General features: G+C 38.6%; 1 protein-coding gene across 11 annotated transcripts in view; it reads right to left on the bottom strand.

Annotated features, from left to right (window-relative positions):
• Nucleotides 1–12,534, bottom strand: part of KATNAL1 (katanin catalytic subunit A1 like 1) — a 90,444-nt gene extending 77,910 nt beyond the window's left edge. For 5 of the 11 annotated variants that reach the window (XR_013763614.1, XR_013763615.1, XR_013763616.1 and 2 more), the window contains exon 1: nucleotides 11,748–11,917. The gene's annotated coding sequence lies outside the window, so the exon portion shown is untranslated. Of the gene's footprint in view, nucleotides 1–8,828; nucleotides 8,969–9,421; nucleotides 11,033–11,470; nucleotides 11,667–11,747; nucleotides 11,919–12,041; nucleotides 12,066–12,146 lie in introns of those variants that run through there. The other 6 variants (XM_079138587.1, XM_079138588.1, XM_079138584.1 and 3 more) reach the window with 6 other exon arrangements.
• Nucleotides 12,535–18,254: the final 5,720 nt, after the last annotated feature.

Genomic DNA, 18,254 nt, shown 5'->3' with positions numbered 1-18,254 from the left:
TAATGATGTCCTCAACTCTTCGAGCAACTGTTCATGCCAAAAGGCTAATAGTTTTAAACAAGTTTATTTTCTCCAGACACAATTCTGTGCCTGCTGCAATCCAACATGATTTAGTTAATTCACCATCGGTAAATGACTTCCTTACTTGGCTAACAAATGAGCCACTTGGAAATTTACTCTGGGTGCTGCCACCTCATTTTCATTTTTTAATTTTGTGATGAAATTCTATTGGAATAAGATATTCCTTTGTAAGTTTCCTAACCATTACATTTTTCTAACCATTTTCCAACCATTACTTTTTTCTCACGAGTGGAGAATACTGTGATGAGTGCCTCGCTTAGTCTGGTAGCATGGGTCTATGCTGTGTTTCTTTACTATAGCTATAGCGTCACTGCGTAATACACACAATGCTGTGTCATCTAATTCAATGCTCCACACTTCACCGTGTCTTAAAAGCATAACATTCCAAGTTTATTTTTTTATCATTTCTTGTTTTGACACAACAGGTATGCACTGATAAAAATAAAAGCGTAAAGTGTGTTACAGTACAGCACTCCAGACACTGATGACAGTGCACCAAGCAGCAGTGGCAGCACAGAGAATGGCACATCTCTGACACAACTACTCAACTCTACACTCCCGCACACAAGCAGCCACAGACAACACATATGGTGCACCACAGTAGAACTTTACTTACACTAAAATCTGAATTCATTTGATTTCCACATCACAAAATATTCTTTTGATTTTTTAAACCATTTTTAAAAATGCAAAAATCATTCCTAGTTCATGGGTTATTCAAACAGCACACTGAGTTTGGCCCCCAGACTGCAGTTTGCTAACTCTCGTCTATAGTTTCTATATTTATAATCTGGGGTTGGAAGAAAATTAAACCTAAGAGAAGAAATCAATGAAATAAAAACAGAAAGACAATAGAAAACTCTAATGTGGTTAAAAGTAAGTTTCTCAGAAAGATCAGTAAAATGAAAAACCTCTAGTAAGGTTGGCCAGGAAATAGAAAAAGTATTACCAATATCAGAAATGAAAGAAGGCTATCACTATATATACATTAGAGATACTAAAAAGCAAAAGATAGCTTAATAAAATGGACAATTTATGTGATGGTCACAACATACCAAAACTTGCTTGAAAAGAGTTAATCTATGTAGAACTACTTGTCCTATATCAATGAATAAATTGAATTTGAAATTTAAATCCCTCTCAAAAGATATTCCAGACTCAAAATGGCTCTGCTAGTGAATTCTATCAAGTTCTCAGGGAAGAAATAAAACAAATTTTAAACAAACTCTTCCAGAAAATAGCACTTATGACTCACAAGAATGTGCGGGTGGGGGGAGGGTACTCAGGGACACTTCACCACTCCAGCCCTTTTTATTTTTTATTTTTCTGAGACATCGTTTCACTAAATTGCCCAGGCTGATCTCAAACTGCCTCAGCCTCCAGAGTAGCTAGAATTGCAGGCACGCACCACTGTATCAGTCTTAACATATCTTCAGGCCAGTATTATCATGTTACCAAAACCAAAAACTTTATAAGAAAACTGCAATCAAATATCCCCCATGAATACAGATACAAAAATCATTAAATTTTAGATAATCAATCCAGTAATTAAAAAGATAATCCATTAAGACCCAGTGGGATTTATTCTAAAAAGTCAAGATGGTTTATATTTCAATATCAATCGAACTAATATTATGAAATCAGAAACAAAACACTGCATGATCATCTCAATAGATGCAGAAAAAGCATTTGATAAAACTCAACACAATTCACAGTAAGCATGCTTATTAGCAAAGTCAGAATATAAGAGAATGTCCTCAATCTAGTAAGACATCTACGAAATACAGTTAGTCTTCTATTTAATGTGAAAGACTAAATGCTGTCCCTATAAGATCAAGAACAAGACCACTCTTCTATGCAACATCAGAACCAGGGGTTTTAAGTAATTCAACAGGTAATATAAAAATAAAAAGCATATAGACTGGAAAAGAAGTAAAATCACTTTCATTCACAGCCAACATGACTGTTAATGAAGAAAATCCTAGGGAATCTAAAAATAACTCTAGAACTAATAAATGAATTGTGAAAATACAAGGTCAATATACAAAACTCAATCACACTTGTACCAAGAAAAACTGGAAAATAAAATCAAAACAGTGAAAACATTCCAAATGTACAAAATACTCAGATAAATTTAGCAAAATATATGCAAGATCTGTAAACTGAAAACTACAAATAAACTAAGAGAAAGTAAAGATAGCCTAAATTAACAGATATGTATGTACAAGTTTTTAAGAACTAAAACACTCAAATGGGTAAGATGACAATTACCTTGAAAGTGACCCATAAAGATCAATGCAGTCCTAATCCAAACTCCCCAGCAGTCTTTTTTGTTTAAAAAAAAAAAAAGGCTGATTCTAAAATTTACATGGAAATACAAATAATACTGTACACACAAGTTTTGAAAAATACAAGTAATGTAGGAGGACATACTGATTTCAAAGTATACTATAAAGCTACAGTAATCAAGACAATGAGTGACTGACATACACACATATATCAATGATACAAATTAGAGTCTTTATGCTTCTAGCCAAATTAATTTTTTATAAAGATGCCAAAGCAATTCAATGAGGGAAGGACAATTTTTTTCCAACAAAAGAGAGCTAAAACAACTGCATTTCCAGATACAAAAAAAAAAAAAAGTTTGAACCTCAACCTTTACTTCACATCACTTACAAAAATGAACTAAAAATGGATTATTGATCTAAACATAAAGAGTCAAAACTATAAAACTTCTAGCCACAGAGAAAAAAGGAAAAGAAAGGGGGCAGGGGCAGATCTCATGAAAATCAAAGGGAGATCCGTAGAGGAAGGGGATCAAGGGGTGGAAGTACTGGGGAAAGATCTGGCCAAATTATATTGTTATATTGTGTACTCTGTGCACATATAAATATGTAACAACAAATCCCACCAGTAGGTACAATTATAATACACCAATAAAAAAGTGGGGGGTTGGGGGAGCAAAGCTTTCAGAAGTCAACCTTCCCCTAAGGTTTTTGCTTTGTGGATGTTTTTTGTTTTTGCACCATGTTCCCAAGCCCCAATTCACATAGGCAACAAGGTGAGGTAATATCTGCATAGGCAGTAGGCTGAATTACAGGAAAGCAACCCTAAGCTTAAAAAACTTGAATCTAGTACAGTGAGCAGTATGCATGTCTACCCTTTATTCCAAAGGGAGATCATCTATCTTCCAAGGCTGTAAGCAGACCTGAGTTTTGCTCTGAAGAGAGAAACTCTATCTATTCTACAAAGCTGTTGGATTGGCACCTCCCTTCATTCTGGGGAGCCCCTCTGCCACTTGCATTTTCCTTTTTTTATGTTACAATATAACACAATATAACAATATAATATGCCTTTCTTTTGCTTGCTTTACTCCCTTACTTTTATGAAGGACATTTCCACAAAAGGGAGATAGTTTTTTGACTGTGTGAAAATTAACTGATCCCAGTATTCATCATAAACTCCTATAAGATTTACTATCGTTTTAACTATACTTTTGAAATTTAGAATTAAAAAAAAAACTCCTTTAATATAAATTAGAAGAGTTTTGGGGGCTTTTTAAAGGCCAAATTAAATCTAAGGAAGACGTGATATATTTTAGCAATGTCTAATATTTGACAACACTTATTTTGACTTTATCATGTATTCAACACATGAATTCCACATCTTCTTACAATATTTATTGTTGACATGATCCAATAATGTTGCCCTACACAGAAGGATCCATGTAATATTTTTAAAGGAGAGTTCTATATTCAGATTGTGAAGAGCTGATTAGTTTAAGTTCATATTCAGACTAAGAAAGCATACTGCTTATGTGGCCCTGGATAATTATGTGTCACTCTTTCATGACACAGATCCACACATAACACATAAGTCATGGTTTTGACCTACCTACATCTCCAACCACTCCCTTCTCTCTTGTGAACTACTATTCTCCACAAGGTACACATACAAGCTCTCTCTCTACACATACCTGAATTAGTTCCTAACAAGACTAACCCACATAACTAAGAAATTAAAAGATGGCTTGTATCTAGAACATAAACCCACTTGGGATGTCATTAATATAATTCTTTTTTTAATGAAACCATGATATTTACAATTCTTTTATTTCCACGGTAATAGTTTTTAATAGGAAAGAAAACATCTTTTCAAACTAATTTTATGTGAGTAATATCTAACTCAGTTATTACACATACAGGGCAAAGAAAAAAAATCTGCTTTAAATTATTTTCATTCTCACATAAACATATTTTTCCCATATTGCTCCTTTTCCTTTTATGAACTATAAATTCCTGAAAATAGATGCTTATTTTAGAAACAATGACACAGTCTCAACTATAGTAATGTGAAATAAATAACACCAATTATTAATTATTAAGTGGTAACAATTATTAAGTGGTAACAAAATTATTACCAATTATTAAGTGGTAACAAAATAAAAAAAATTAAGCTTGATTTTCAACATTTTACACAATGTTGAATTTGACCAACGTGTCCACACTTCACATATTTAAAATGTTTCCCCAAATCACCAAAATCCAGTTTATTTCATGCAATGAATGCTATAAATATGTGCAATTAAGAAAACACATAAGCACAACTTCTCAAATCAATGCATCTTGAAGTTATGTTTCAGTAGCAATAAATTAACACACTATGTGAGTACATATCGAAATAATTAACTTTGAAAATCACAATACCTCCCAACCTCTTAATGTTGGGTAATACTCTCAAGGACCATAGCTTGCCATGAATATAACAATCACAAACCCAGAGATAAGAAAAGAATAAGAATAGCAACAAAGTCTTTCCATTTATTTCCTTACCTGAACTCCCAGCTTAAATACTTCATAAACAGAAACAGCTGTCCCTGAAACCAACAAAAAAATCTAGAGCTTAAATATTTCTCAGAAGTAACCACAGTAATTTCTGCCCATGTGCTAAATTTCATTGGCATCTTTAAAACATTACAAAATGTAGAAAATGTTACCTCTGCCACTTTGACTCAAAAATCACAGCTTAACTGTAAATTTTACCTTAAATGTATAACTTTCAAATATGAAAATAATAGTTAACAGTTATTGCACACTTGCTCCACATCAGTCTATATGATAAAAATGGCTTTCTAGTCATGATCTCATTTATTCCTCACTACACTAAAAATCAAAAAGTTACCCTTTCATTTAATAAAGGAATCAGCTGAGGCTCAAAAGAATGTAGGCAACTTGCCCATAGATCCTCAATTTGAATTGAGAGGTGTCTAACTCAGAGCCCTCCTGCCTCATTTATACTCCACTACCTCAAGTTCCTCCAAAATACATCAGTTCCTTTAAAGTTATGCAGCTAGTGCAAAAATAAAGGGCTTATTAGTAGAGATTAAATAAAGTATGTTGTTCTAGTTTCCTATATAATTATTTCCTTCCTAGTTTCAGTGTTCTGAATGGTATAAAACTTTTTAAAACCATCTGCTTCATATTATTACTTTATCACATAGTTTTTAAGCAAGCAATTTACTGTCATATATATTGGCTCATCCATTCATCATTCAATCTGCACCACTGAGTAAGCACCTAACCATTAAGCAATTACCTATGTATATGTAAGAAACCATGTAAGGTCACATGGGAGTTTACTAACATAATTCTTGACTTCAAAAAATATATAATAACAGTCTGTTAGTCAGCTTTTCATCATGTGACAAACAACCTAGAAAAACAACTTAGAAGAGGAATGTTTTCCTTGGTTCAGTTTCAGACCATGGTTGGATGGCTTGAAGGCAGAAGAAGCATCATGGTGGAAGGGCCTGAAGGAGGAAAATTACTCACTTCATGGCAGTAGGGAAACAGAAGGACAAAAAGGAAGGGGCCAAAACAAGAAACACCAGGGCATGCCCCTAGTGACCTTCCTCCATACATGCCCAACCACCTATAGTTTCCACGACCTTCCAGTACTCCATTCAGCTATCAATGGATTAATCCACTGATGAGAATTCTCATGATCCAATCACCTTCCAAAAGCCGACCTCTGAACACGGCTACATTGGGTAGCAAGCTTTCAACACATGAGCCTTTGGGAGTCATTCCAGATCCAAACCATAACAAACACAAAGGAAATATTATAACAGTAACTACATTCATATCAGAAAGTATGTGTCAAATATTGCTTTCAACTACATTCTCTCTTAGGTAAGTAAGAAAATAAACAGAACTTACTGATTCCCTTTCTCGTTCATTTTCTCTTTCTACATTCTAGTCATCAAGAAAAATAGAAGGAATGGGAAAACAGCAGAGAGAAAAAAATACTGAAGTATAAAGACACTCATGGGGACAGAGGAATAAATAAAAATAAAAGAACAGTACTGAAATACAGCAAATGAAGTTATATTATTTGTTCCTAGCGAAAACTGTGGAAGAAATAAAATACATTAAATGATGAAAGCTATGAAAGAAATAAAATAAATTGTTTTGGGGAGACTATCTCCTTTAAAAACACAAGCATATACCACAGCTAAATTATTTATTAAGCACTGACTAGACCCAAGGATCCTTTGAGAGAAGAGTCAAAACTTATTTGTGTATTGCCAGAGGTTGGTACAATGTTCAATATACAGACAAGTGTTTTTTGAATGTAAGGCACATCTACTTGACAAATGTCCATAAAATTATGTTCAGAATTCTAGAATACATCGGAACATAAATACAACTGGTGTTCAGTAACCAAGCATAAAACTACAAAACACAAAAACAGTATGTAGACATGATTAAAAACTATAAAAGTGTTAATAAACCAGCTTCAGACCAGAAAAATATTTAAAAAGAATGAAGATTTCAAACTAAAGTTCATTTTTCAATAGACTGCTTAATAGGATCTTTAGTGATTACTGATGGACAGAAACAAAGCTAGAAAGGGACTTCAAAAGTAGTTTGTTTCCCTTCCCTACCTTCAAGTAGCACCACCATCAAACCAATCCTAGCAAAAGAAACAAGTCAGCCAGTGGGGATTAAGCCCACCTTGGAAAAGAACTCTATTTTTTAACCACTCTCACATTGCCTTGAATTTATTTGGCAAATGTCTATTACAGTTATTTTACCAAGAATTCTATGGCATAAATTTCCTTAAGTCTACCATTCATAAGTACAGCTATCACTGGAGATAAAAATGTTTAATATTGCTGAGTGCATTAAAATATGCATCTTTTCATTTTCAGATGCTCAAATATCAGTGAAATTAGAATATACATCAGAGTAGAAATGAGCCAGATAATGAAAGAATTTTAGAGCAATTGGAATTTCACATCATCCAGTGGAACTTCTTGTTTCTTTGAAGACAAAAACACATTACTGTTAAAGGCCATAAAATAACATTTTATAGCACTTAAGGAAGCTTCATTTAAAAAAAATGAATTATTTTATAAAATCAAATCATTATTTTTGTAATGTAACTACTAGTGGGTATGCCTGCTTAATATAAAATGTAAAATCATAGAACATGCCCTTTTCCTTGACAGAACAAGTCCTGCCACACTGTTAGTAATGAGGGGAAAGATGCCGAAGAGAAATACATTGTTACTGAGTAGCTTATGGTTTACCTTCATTTAACTGTTTAATCTTTCCAAAAAATAAAAAAAAAAGTATTAACACCTCTTATGAGATAAAAAGTACAAGTTTGAAAAGGTGTTGATAATCACACAGAAAATGAGCTGAAGTTCTACAAAACAAATCTGTTTAACATCTTCCACTGCCTCACATTCAATTAAATACTACTTGGGGAAACACACTCCATACAAAAACGTTATTGTAAATGTTGAGAAAACAAAGTATTGAACAAAAAGGTTAATAGGGACATTTCTACTTTACTGTTACATTTATGTAAAACAGACAAAAATTATTAGTTAAATGGACAAATCTTTTTGGGGGCGTACTGAGGATTGAATTGAGAGGTATTTTACCACTGAGCTAAATCTGGTCTTTTTTGTTTTGAGACAGGGTCGGGTCTCACAAAATTGCTCAGACTGGCCTCAAACTTGTGATCCTCCTGCCCTGGGCTCCGGAGTTGCTGGGATTATGGAAATGTGACACCATGCCCAGCACACTACCTACAGTGGTTAAAGATGAATCCAAATGTCAGTTCTTTGCCTGGATTCTCCTCTCTCCAGCTACACATTAAGTTACTAGTTTCCCCAATATTTTAAGCTCTTCACTAGTAAAGCGATCAAAATTTAAGGAGAAAAATCATAGGACTACAAGCCTTACGATCATCATAAACTACCAATTTCTAACTTCAGTTCAGGGAAACAATTCTTGCCTGTATTAACTCAGTTCATCCTCCAGTGGCTATTCCAAATCTCCATCATTCTCCTGAAACCTTCAACTCTTCCCCCATCGCTGACTTTTATTGCTATCCACCTCTTAGAGACCATAAGCTTTCAACTCCCATCTTTTTACCACCCAGCATACAAATGCAAAGTCCATTCTCACCTCTTCCCTTCTCAGTGCACCTCCTTTTATCAACTCTGGCACACTGCCTAAGAATACAGCTAGTACTTAAATAGTAATTGTTAAAGATAATTCATCCAAGACCAATTCCTCCACACTGTTCCTCCCATCCCTCCCTAAGTTTTCAGGGACCTATATCAGCTCTCTCCTCCCTCTTCATCTTCAAACATTTCCTCTTTATTGGCTATTTCCCTAATGGCTTATAAATCTTTAAAAAAAAAAAAAAAAATCAAGCCCACAAACCTTTTTTAGCTACTACCTCCTCATCATAGCCAAGCTTCTTCAAAACAAAGTGTGACTGGAAATCTTGTATTAAGGAAATAATGTCCCAATGGATAAAGATATAAGACTTAAAAAAAAGAATCTTGAACTTTCGCAGAGACCTATTGAAATATTATGGATAAAAAGCTGAGTTTAGCTTCAACATAACCCAGTTAGGGGAAGGGGTTGTACATGAAATAAAACAAACTATGTGTTCACTCCTCAAGCCAGGTGATAATTACATGGGGTCTTGATATTCCATTTTCTCTTTTGCATATGTATTATTACGGAAAAACTTAAACGTTTTTAAAGAAGCGATGCTTACTGATTCCTTCTCACTTACACAAAATTTTTAAATGATTTCTAACCACCAATCCTCGTGGACATTTCTCGGCATTTACCTCACTTGCCCTCCCTCAAGCACTCCACACCACTCCTCCCTCCCTCTCTTCCTCCTTCCCCTTTGCTGTTTGCTTTCTCCCAGTTCCTCCTTTCTTCCTCTTTACTTCTTCAGTCTGAGAGCTCTTCCCCACCTCTTCTCCAACATGACCCCTCCTCCAAACACACACACATACCCCTACTTTAAAAGATGTGCTTCCAGAGTTCCACAGTCAAACCTCTTCCTTTTTTTCATTTCTACTCATTCCTTCTAAGTGAGCTGATCATTCTCTTCTGCAGTATTTGAACTATGCATCTGTATGCAACCTCTATATCCAGCACTGATCTCTTTCAATGCCAGACCTAAAAACATCTCCACCCAAATGTCCCATAGGAACCTAAGCAAACATTCAAAACTGAACTTACTTTTATCTTTCATCTCAACAAAAACCTGCTCTTCCTCATTTCAATCAAGTTTCAGTATTCTCAGTCATCCTAGCCAGAAACCTAGGCATCATTCGTTGTAGGGTTCCAAATCTCCCCAGCTTCCAACATCCAAAGTCTTAAGTCATATCAAATTTACTTCTTAAATATTCCTCAGTCATCTCTTTCTATAACTCCAACTGCTTAGTTCAGACTCTTAGTTTCTCTACTGGACCTTTGGTTTTCCTATCCCCCACTCTAATCTTTCCTCCATACTGTAGCTGGAGTTATTTTTCTAAAATACAAACCCAATGACACTACTACGTTATTGGAAATTCTTCAATGGTTGCCCCATGTTAAGAAAAATTCTAAACTCTGATCATGATACCAAATACTATGAGATCTGACTTCCCCAATACTTTGCAAGGATTTTAGAATTCAATCATTTAGAACTACTCCCCAAATACAAATGCTCACTCCTAAATCTTTTCTGTGTTCACATTATGCCATTTGCTTACTATAACATTCCCCATCTCTCTCCAATGAAACTTATTCAGCTTTCTTAAGACAAGTCACTTCATGCCAAAGACCTCCCCTGACCTCCTTAGACAGAGTCATGGCCTTTCTACTAATGAGGGGAGAGAATGCCATCAGTGGTTGAGATTATGACTTACATCTACAGCTAGATCCACCTGGGCTCACTTGACCAAACATGACTTTAGGCGAGCTATCTAAGCCCATTTCTTCATCTCTAAATAACAGCAATCAACTACTTCACACCTGTTGTAAGGACTAAAAAAGGACTGGCCTGCAAAATACCCTGCTCAGAGCCTCTCACACAGAATTAAGTTTAGCAAAGGTTAATGTTGGATGATTATTCCCACTAAATTTCCTATTGTTCCTATAGCAACTTGCACCTACCACACTACTGAGATGACATAAGAGCCCATGCATGACACGGGCAATCTTCTACTCATCTCTTCATTCTCACCACTTGACATAATACATGGCAAATAGGTTACTGACAAATTATGAGTGAAAAAAACAAAATACTTCAAATCCCTGTACCACATAAGGTCCTTCTTTTCCCTAATGGTCTTATGAAACCTACTTCTGTTTCCAAGTACATAAAATTGCTCCTTTAAGTAAAATTTATAAAGGTCAGCATTTTGAGAGAAAAAATATTGTAGTGTTCCTGACCTTATGTTGTTTCTTAAAACACACACACACACACACAAATAAACTCACAATACTAACAATTTCCCAACTTACTCTATAAAATACCAAACTTCTAAAAGGTTATCTACCTTTCGAAAATTTTTAAAGCACAATCAAGGAAGGTTTTCTAAATCTGTCAGCTCCCTTACCACCAGGCCTTGAGTCAACTTTTCTAACTAAGGTGTATTCTGCAACATTAAAAAAAAAAAAAAAAAAAAATGGCATTTTTCATTTTAAAAACATGCTCCTTAGAAATTCTGAAAAACACTGGAATAGTCAAAAGAAAACAACTACTTCCCTCTACTTAAAAAAAAAAAAAAAAAATCCCTGCTTTAAAAGTTACTAGTCATTTTAAACTGAACCAGTTTTCAAAATATGCATAGGCAGGCTTCAGACTAGTAAGGAGGGGTGGCGAGGGAGGACAGGTGAGGACTTCTTTCACAACCCTGAACCTCTGTAGATAAAATGCAGAATTGCAAAACGGTAAAACACCGGATACACCAGACAAGAGCAATGATGTCTCATCCACGTTCACACTCCTCATTTAAACATCACTGCCCTTTGAGAAATTAATAGATGGGTTTAAAATTAATATGGTTAAATACCTAGAAATAAACATATCTGGGAAAGGAGAAAAGTCTGTTAAATTTCGGTCTCTCTGGTCTCACGCCAAATTCGTGCCATACATACGATTCTGAACCGAGAGACAGCAACCTGGGAGGGTCGGAGGGTCAGAGGAGCGGGAGGCGCGGAAGGCCCAAGGCCCTGCAGCTGGGGTGGCTGCTCCTCCCGGAGCCTATGCAGGGCGGTGGCCCCGCGGGGTGGGGCTGGGCGCTGCAGCCCGGGCTGGCCAAACCACAGGGCGGGAAGCCCACGTCTCACCTCCACTTCCCTTTCCCAGCGCATAGAGCCGAGCTTCGCGACCACCCAAGAGCCCCCTCAAGACAAAGAGACACAGATTCGCCCTCTCCCGATCCGCTCAAAGTTAATCGGTCTTTCCCAGCGATCGGGGCCGCCGGGCTTTGTAGTTCGCCAGGCCGAATCGCCCCGCAACAGCCGCGAGCCGGGCGAGCCGCCGAACTACAATCCCCACGATGCTCCGCGAGCCCGGCGCTCGCGCTCCACTCCCCTTCCCCACCCGGTGGCCCGCGCCCCAGGAACCCGGCGGCGCAGTACCCTGGCGTCCCGGGCGGCGGGAGACGGGGCGGGGCTGCCCAGTTGGGCATCCCACCACCGGCTCTCCCCGCCCCCTGCTCTCCAGCTCGCCTGCGGATTCAATACCTAGGTGCTGCAAGGCGTCGGGCTGTGGGTGATGCGGTCCAGGTGGGGTGGGGGTGGGGCGCAGGCCGCAGCCGCAGAATCCGTTAGTTCGCGACGTGCGTGGAAAGGCGGCGGCGGCGTACGGTTGCCATGGCAGTCGCGCGCGCCGGGACTCTGAATGAGCTCTGGGAGGAGCCTGGACAGCCCGCCCCGAGGCGGGGGAAAGGAGGCGCGAGGGCGCGCTCTGGGAGAACCGCGAGACTGCGACGTCGAAGAAGGCGGCTGGCTGAGCTGGGCCGGCGCTGCCGGATGAGCCCAGTACGGCGCGCTCGAGCTCGCTGCATTCGGGGAGGATGCGTGACGGAGGACCAAGCGACAGGACGGGCACGCGCTCGGCTCTCTAGTTAAAAGGCCTCCAGCGCCATCCCTCGCTGGCCCTGCCCACTAGGGATCTGTGGAACCTCAGCCAGTTCTGTTGGTGCTTTTCATCAGTCAGATCGAACTTGCAGCCTTTTACATCCCCCTTCTGCCATTTTCTGGGGAGTGGGGTAGAAACCATCCGGTATGATGGAATGCATACTTGACCTTTAGAACTGTTCAGGTTTCTAGCACCTGTAGACGGCCTTGATCTCTACTGATTTTGTAGCTATTATATGTATTAGGCAATCGTTTGGGAACTCTGCAGGATTGTCAGTGTAGTATATACTGAGGTTAAAAGCGTAGGCATCTAAAATTGATTCTCAGTTCCCTTATAGTTAAAGTGAAAAAGAAACCCATTATAGCTGATGAAGCACTATAAAGCAAAGCCTGGGGTCCAACAATTGCTATCAAATATCAGTTATTTAATTTATCGTGATAAAAACCATATTGGTTGGCTGGCTGTGGCAGGAATGGTTTGGCTGAGGAGGGAATTCCCCTTAGTGATGGTAAAGCTCTGTATCAGGCTGGGGATATAGCACAGTTGGTAAGAGTGCTTGCCTGCTGTGCCCAAGGCCCTGGGCCGAATCCTTGGTACCATCAAAATAAAATGGAAAGAAATATAAAAGAAGCTCCATATCTTATTAAAGCAGTATCTACAGTTATAGAAGTATCTACAGTTGTCAAAATTTGGAATGGTATCATTAAGAGTTGTACAGTTTTGCTGTATGTAAATTTACCTCAAAAGGAACATAAAAATTTATTATTAGAGCTCTAAAAGAAACCATAAAGATACTCTAGGTCCAATATCCAGATTTTATTGATGAGGAAAGTGAAGCCTAGAGATTTCATAGGAGAAATGGAGAAGGGTATAGAGTGAATTGTGGCCTTGTCATTTTCTGGTAATAAATGTCTTTTAAATTATGGTCAAAAATAGCAAGTTACTGTGTTGTTAGGGTCACCCTGTCCCAGAGATTTTGTTGAAATTGATTCATCTCTGTGGAGAGACCAATGTCCTCTTATGATTGCACGTTATGATTGCACAGTCCCTAGGCCCATACAATTTCAGGGTCATTTCTGACTCTTGAGTTCTTGCTTTCTCTGAACACTTACACTCCTTCACGTGTCACCTGCAACTCTTTTCTCTGTTTCTGCTGGCACATAATGTGGAAATCAACGCCTTTTCTTTGGTTGTTTCTATAGCACACTCTTCTGAAAATTTGGAGCAGCTGAGGGGTTTTAAATGAAAGATACAAAAAAACTAAAATTATAATTCCCTGCTCTTAAGAGTCCTTCACTTCCCCCCATGGCATTTTTATCCACCAACTCCATTTCTTCAGTATAAGCTACAACCTCCCACTGTTCACAATCTCTCTGTTCCCATCTCTCCCCTCCTCTTTTCTCTCTTTACACAGTATTTTTAGTTATCTCCATCTCTTAATCCATGCCTTAAGAGTTACCTACAATTGCTAAACTATTTGCCAGGTTTTTCCTATGCAAAGAAAGCATCTTCCCCAGGAAAAACTCTGGTGCCAGCTATTAAAATAGTTCTTCATCACAGTGTCTTCATATTCTATTTGGTTCAGTCCACAGGGTAGTTAATAAATATTAAGCAGTACATATGTGACCTGTCCAGGCTATCTTCATGAGTTCAGTTATGAAAACATTCTATTACATCCATAAAGGTAATTTACTCTATTTAGTGTAAGTAAGAAAGCAGGTGATAATAGCTGGAATCTATTATCTAGGAGAAAGAAAAGAAACCAAAGTCTGTGTAACCACAGCTTACATTGTGCAGAAAAAAAATGACAGAATTTAAGTCATGAAGTCCAGAACAAAATCTGAGCATTAAGCCATGATGATATCCTGAAAGACTCAACACCTGGACCTGTCACCTGTGGCACTTTAATCACAACTCTGCATACGTAACGAGCATATAAATAGATTCTCCTTTACTCCTGGATAAGTTGATACTGATCTGCTACCAGCTGAACACATGTTTTTGTGGTAGGGATGATAGGTTCACCTGATCCATCTCTCCCTCATCTGGTTTCCCTTGTGACCAGTCAGCAAGGCAGCTGGCTGGGGTTGTAGGGCTGTCTGCAGTCATGAAGAAGTCTCCAAAGGTAAAGTCCTAATGCATAAACCTCCTTGGTTTTTGATGCCAGGATCCCAGAGAATCAGTTTGGCAGGACAAGCCACTTGAGAATGGATGACAACAGAGAAAGCAAACAGCTGCTGTGCAGCGAGCTGGAGGTAGGCAGTCACACGAGGGAAGACCATGAGCCACTGAAGCACAGCTGTAAAACTCCTCACAGGCCATGAACAGCTGTGAAAGAACAAGGATCATGAGAAACTTTATTATTTTCACTGGACACTTTGGACCCATTCAAGTGATAGTTAAATACACTGAACAAACCCAAAAAATGAAGCTGAGAGTAGCAAGAGATTAATGCGCATAGACCGTGTGGTCAAAAGCCACCACTCTCATTAAAGAGACTTAGTGCTTCAGATCCAGTCAGATGTTTTTCCTAGGTCCTCAGCTTCAGCCTCTGTAGCAATTGATGTTGCTGATCACCCTTATTGGTGGTCCATGACTTTGGTTCTCATCAAAGCTTTCCACCCATCCCTCAGTGTATTACTTACCACTCTCTCCCAGCTCTTAAATCTGAAAATAATCCCCAAGGTTCAATCCCTACAACCTCTGCATTTCCAAGTTCACCTCAGCTGTGGTTGAGGCTCAGATTTCTGTTGCTCATTCTGAGCCCCAAGTCTCAGTGCTACAGCAAGCAGAACTTGTGCTTCTTTACCTGATTCTGTTGCTTCTGTTGTTCTCTTCCCCTGAGAAGCCATCCCCTTACCCCATCTAAATTTCACCTGTTCTACAAAAGCTAACTCAGGCTTTTATGTGAAAACTTTCCAGATCATTTCTGCTCATAATCATATCCCCTGCTCTGTATTACCAATATTTCCTGCCTATATCACTCACTTGACAACTGGCCATACTGCCTAGTGGCACTCATTTATTATTTAGCTTTTGTCCTTTTCTCTTCACTGTATCTCAAACTCTGTAATGTGCATTTTTGCATCTTTATAATACCATATATAAATAAATATATACACATATAAGCTAAGAATACAATATTTTGGTAGGTAGTTCCTTAACTTTTCTCCTCTAGTACCTACCTCCTTCTCGTACTACACCAGTCCCCACTTAACTGCAAAAGATGTGTTCAAAGACCCCAGTGAAAGCCTGAAATCACAGATAGTACTGAACCCTATAGATACTAGTTTCCTATATATACATACCTATGATAAAGTTTAATTTGTAAATCAAGCATAGTACGAGATTAACAATAATAATAGAATAATTATAACAATGCAGTGTATTAAGAGTTGTTTAAAACTTTGAAATTGTTTGTTTCTTGAATTTTCCATTTACTATTTTAGAACCCTGGTCGATCATGGATAACTGGAACTGGAAAGCAAAACCAGGGATGAGGGGCACTACCATATACAGAACATTTGCAACCTCTTAATATAAATATTCCTGAAGCCTGTGGAGGTGTGGGTCCCATATCGGTATGCTGTAGAGGGGTCCCTTGCAAAGAGATTCCCATAAGTCACTGTTGCTCTGGAAGGAGTCAGTTCCAGTGCTCAGTCCCACTGCCCTTGAAGACCTGGAGCAGAGCTTCCTCACTGGGTCACAGCTACAGTAGGTCATGAAATCACTATGAAGAGCTCTCCCAGCTTTTTAATATTCCAAATGTGATAAGGTAACATAGGGTAAAGTAAAACAAAAGAATGCCATAAAAAAATTCAGAGTGCTCGCTTATAGTTAAGGTGAAGTACAGTCTAGCAGACACAGGGTTGTTCTCTTTCGGCTTCAGAACTACCCCCTCCTCTGCTTGGTGTTGGTGGGGCTGAAACTGGGAAAACCACACCTCTACTTTGTTATCAGGCCAGGGAGGCACTGGAGAAAGAGCACAAAGCAGGGAGGAGCCAGGACAACTTGCTCTTCCTGTTGGATTTACTGTGCTCTTCAGCATCCCCCAGCTATGGCCTTTAGCCTGGTGGCAGTTTTTCCTACCTCTAGCTTTTTGTTGCACTTTCAGAACCAGCTGCATTGTATCCCTTCTCCTTTTGTCCCAGAGTTAATGGCTCAGCCTGGTAGTGTCCCTTTTCAAAGGTCTGAGTCCAGCTCTATGTGGCCCCTCCTCCAAGCTTCTGGCTCCTGATAACCCCAACCTTCTTCTCCTCTCTGATTCCCAACCCTAGAGGCTGTAGCTGCTAATTGCAGTTATTATTCTGTGCTTTTTAATATTTTTCTACTCCCAAACATCAGTTTAATCAGTGCCTAACACTAAATTCTCTATGTTGAAATACTCCAGGTTCTTCTTTCCTAATATACATTAGGAAGTAAAATACGTTTCCTACTGTGAATTCAATCTAAAAGGCTTAAGAAACCCTGTCTTAGAGGAATAGAGACCTCTTTAATAGATGCCCTAGTACCAAAGGTTCAGTCCTAGCCTTTAGAGTCACTCTGAATTCTAGTCTTACGTAAAGCAAAGACCCAGCTCCACTACAGCAGATGATTATGGGACCCCAGGCCCAGTCTGGCCTATATGGGTCACTGCTGATGATCCCAAGCTTGGCCTGAAGCCTGAGCTCCACATGAACTGACCCCTCTCAGACTTGTGGAAACTCCATTTTCCACTTACTATACTACACCTTTACTCCTTATCAGCAAGTGGGAGGAAGCGAGGAAGTAGTAAGAGAGATCTCAAAGTGAAGTGGAACTCAGCGATGGAAGGGAAGAACTAAACTAAAAAGTCCAGTTTTCAAGGTGGCAGCTTTATCTCTCAGATACTGCTATTTCTTGAAGGTCGTATGAGAGGATAATAGACAAGAGAAAGAAATAAAGATACTTAAACATCTCATTCCTTCATTTCTGTCTTACCCAAAGTGAGAATTTTGCTCTATTTTGTTCATGAACTTACTATATCTAGGCTTCCATCTCCCATTAGAAGCAAGCCTCACTTTAATCACACATTCCTAATGAAAAGAACAGTTCCACATTTTAGGAATTCAAAATATTTCTCATATATGCCAAAATAAGCAAAAAACCACCAGGCAATAGTCTAAGAATTATCCTTGCCTATGATTTTTTCATTTCTTTTTGCTAATTTAAAATTATGAACAGAAAATCCAAGACTTGAGGCTGCGAAGTGGATGCTAACACTCTGGAGTATTGTGGACACATAACTCAGTGCATAAAAACACAGTTAGCTGTGGGAGCTGGAGTAATACTACTTCCATTGAGCGCGGCAGTAAGTCAGAGCATATACCTGTTAGAAAGAAACAGATTAGCAAAGGCTTCTTTCACCTAACCATTTAGGCCCTTCACTTAGTAGAGGAACTCATAACTAAATGCGAATTACTCATGCAAATCTTGGTAAGAGTTACTTTGTGACACGCAGAGTATCTTGCAGTGAATTGGAAAGCATGTCACCTTCTGATTTATCCACTGATGCGTGTTAAAATGTAGGTGGCAAGTCATAGAGGAAAAGCAGCTTGGGATCAGGTTTTCTATTCATAGAAGACAGCATTGTGCCAAGCAAACCCAACCACAAAACATTTCAAATCTCAATGGAAAAAAAGAATGGTACAGCTGGAATTCCCCTTTCCCTTCTAGAAGATGCCAGCCATTCC

Source organism: Sciurus vulgaris, assembly GCF_902686455.1.
Source record: "Sciurus vulgaris genome assembly, chromosome: 4".
NCBI classification, from domain to species: Eukaryota; Metazoa; Chordata; class Mammalia; order Rodentia; family Sciuridae; genus Sciurus; species Sciurus vulgaris.
The sequence above is the reverse complement of the archived record's forward strand: the minus strand, read 5'-3'. Positions and strand labels throughout refer to the sequence as shown.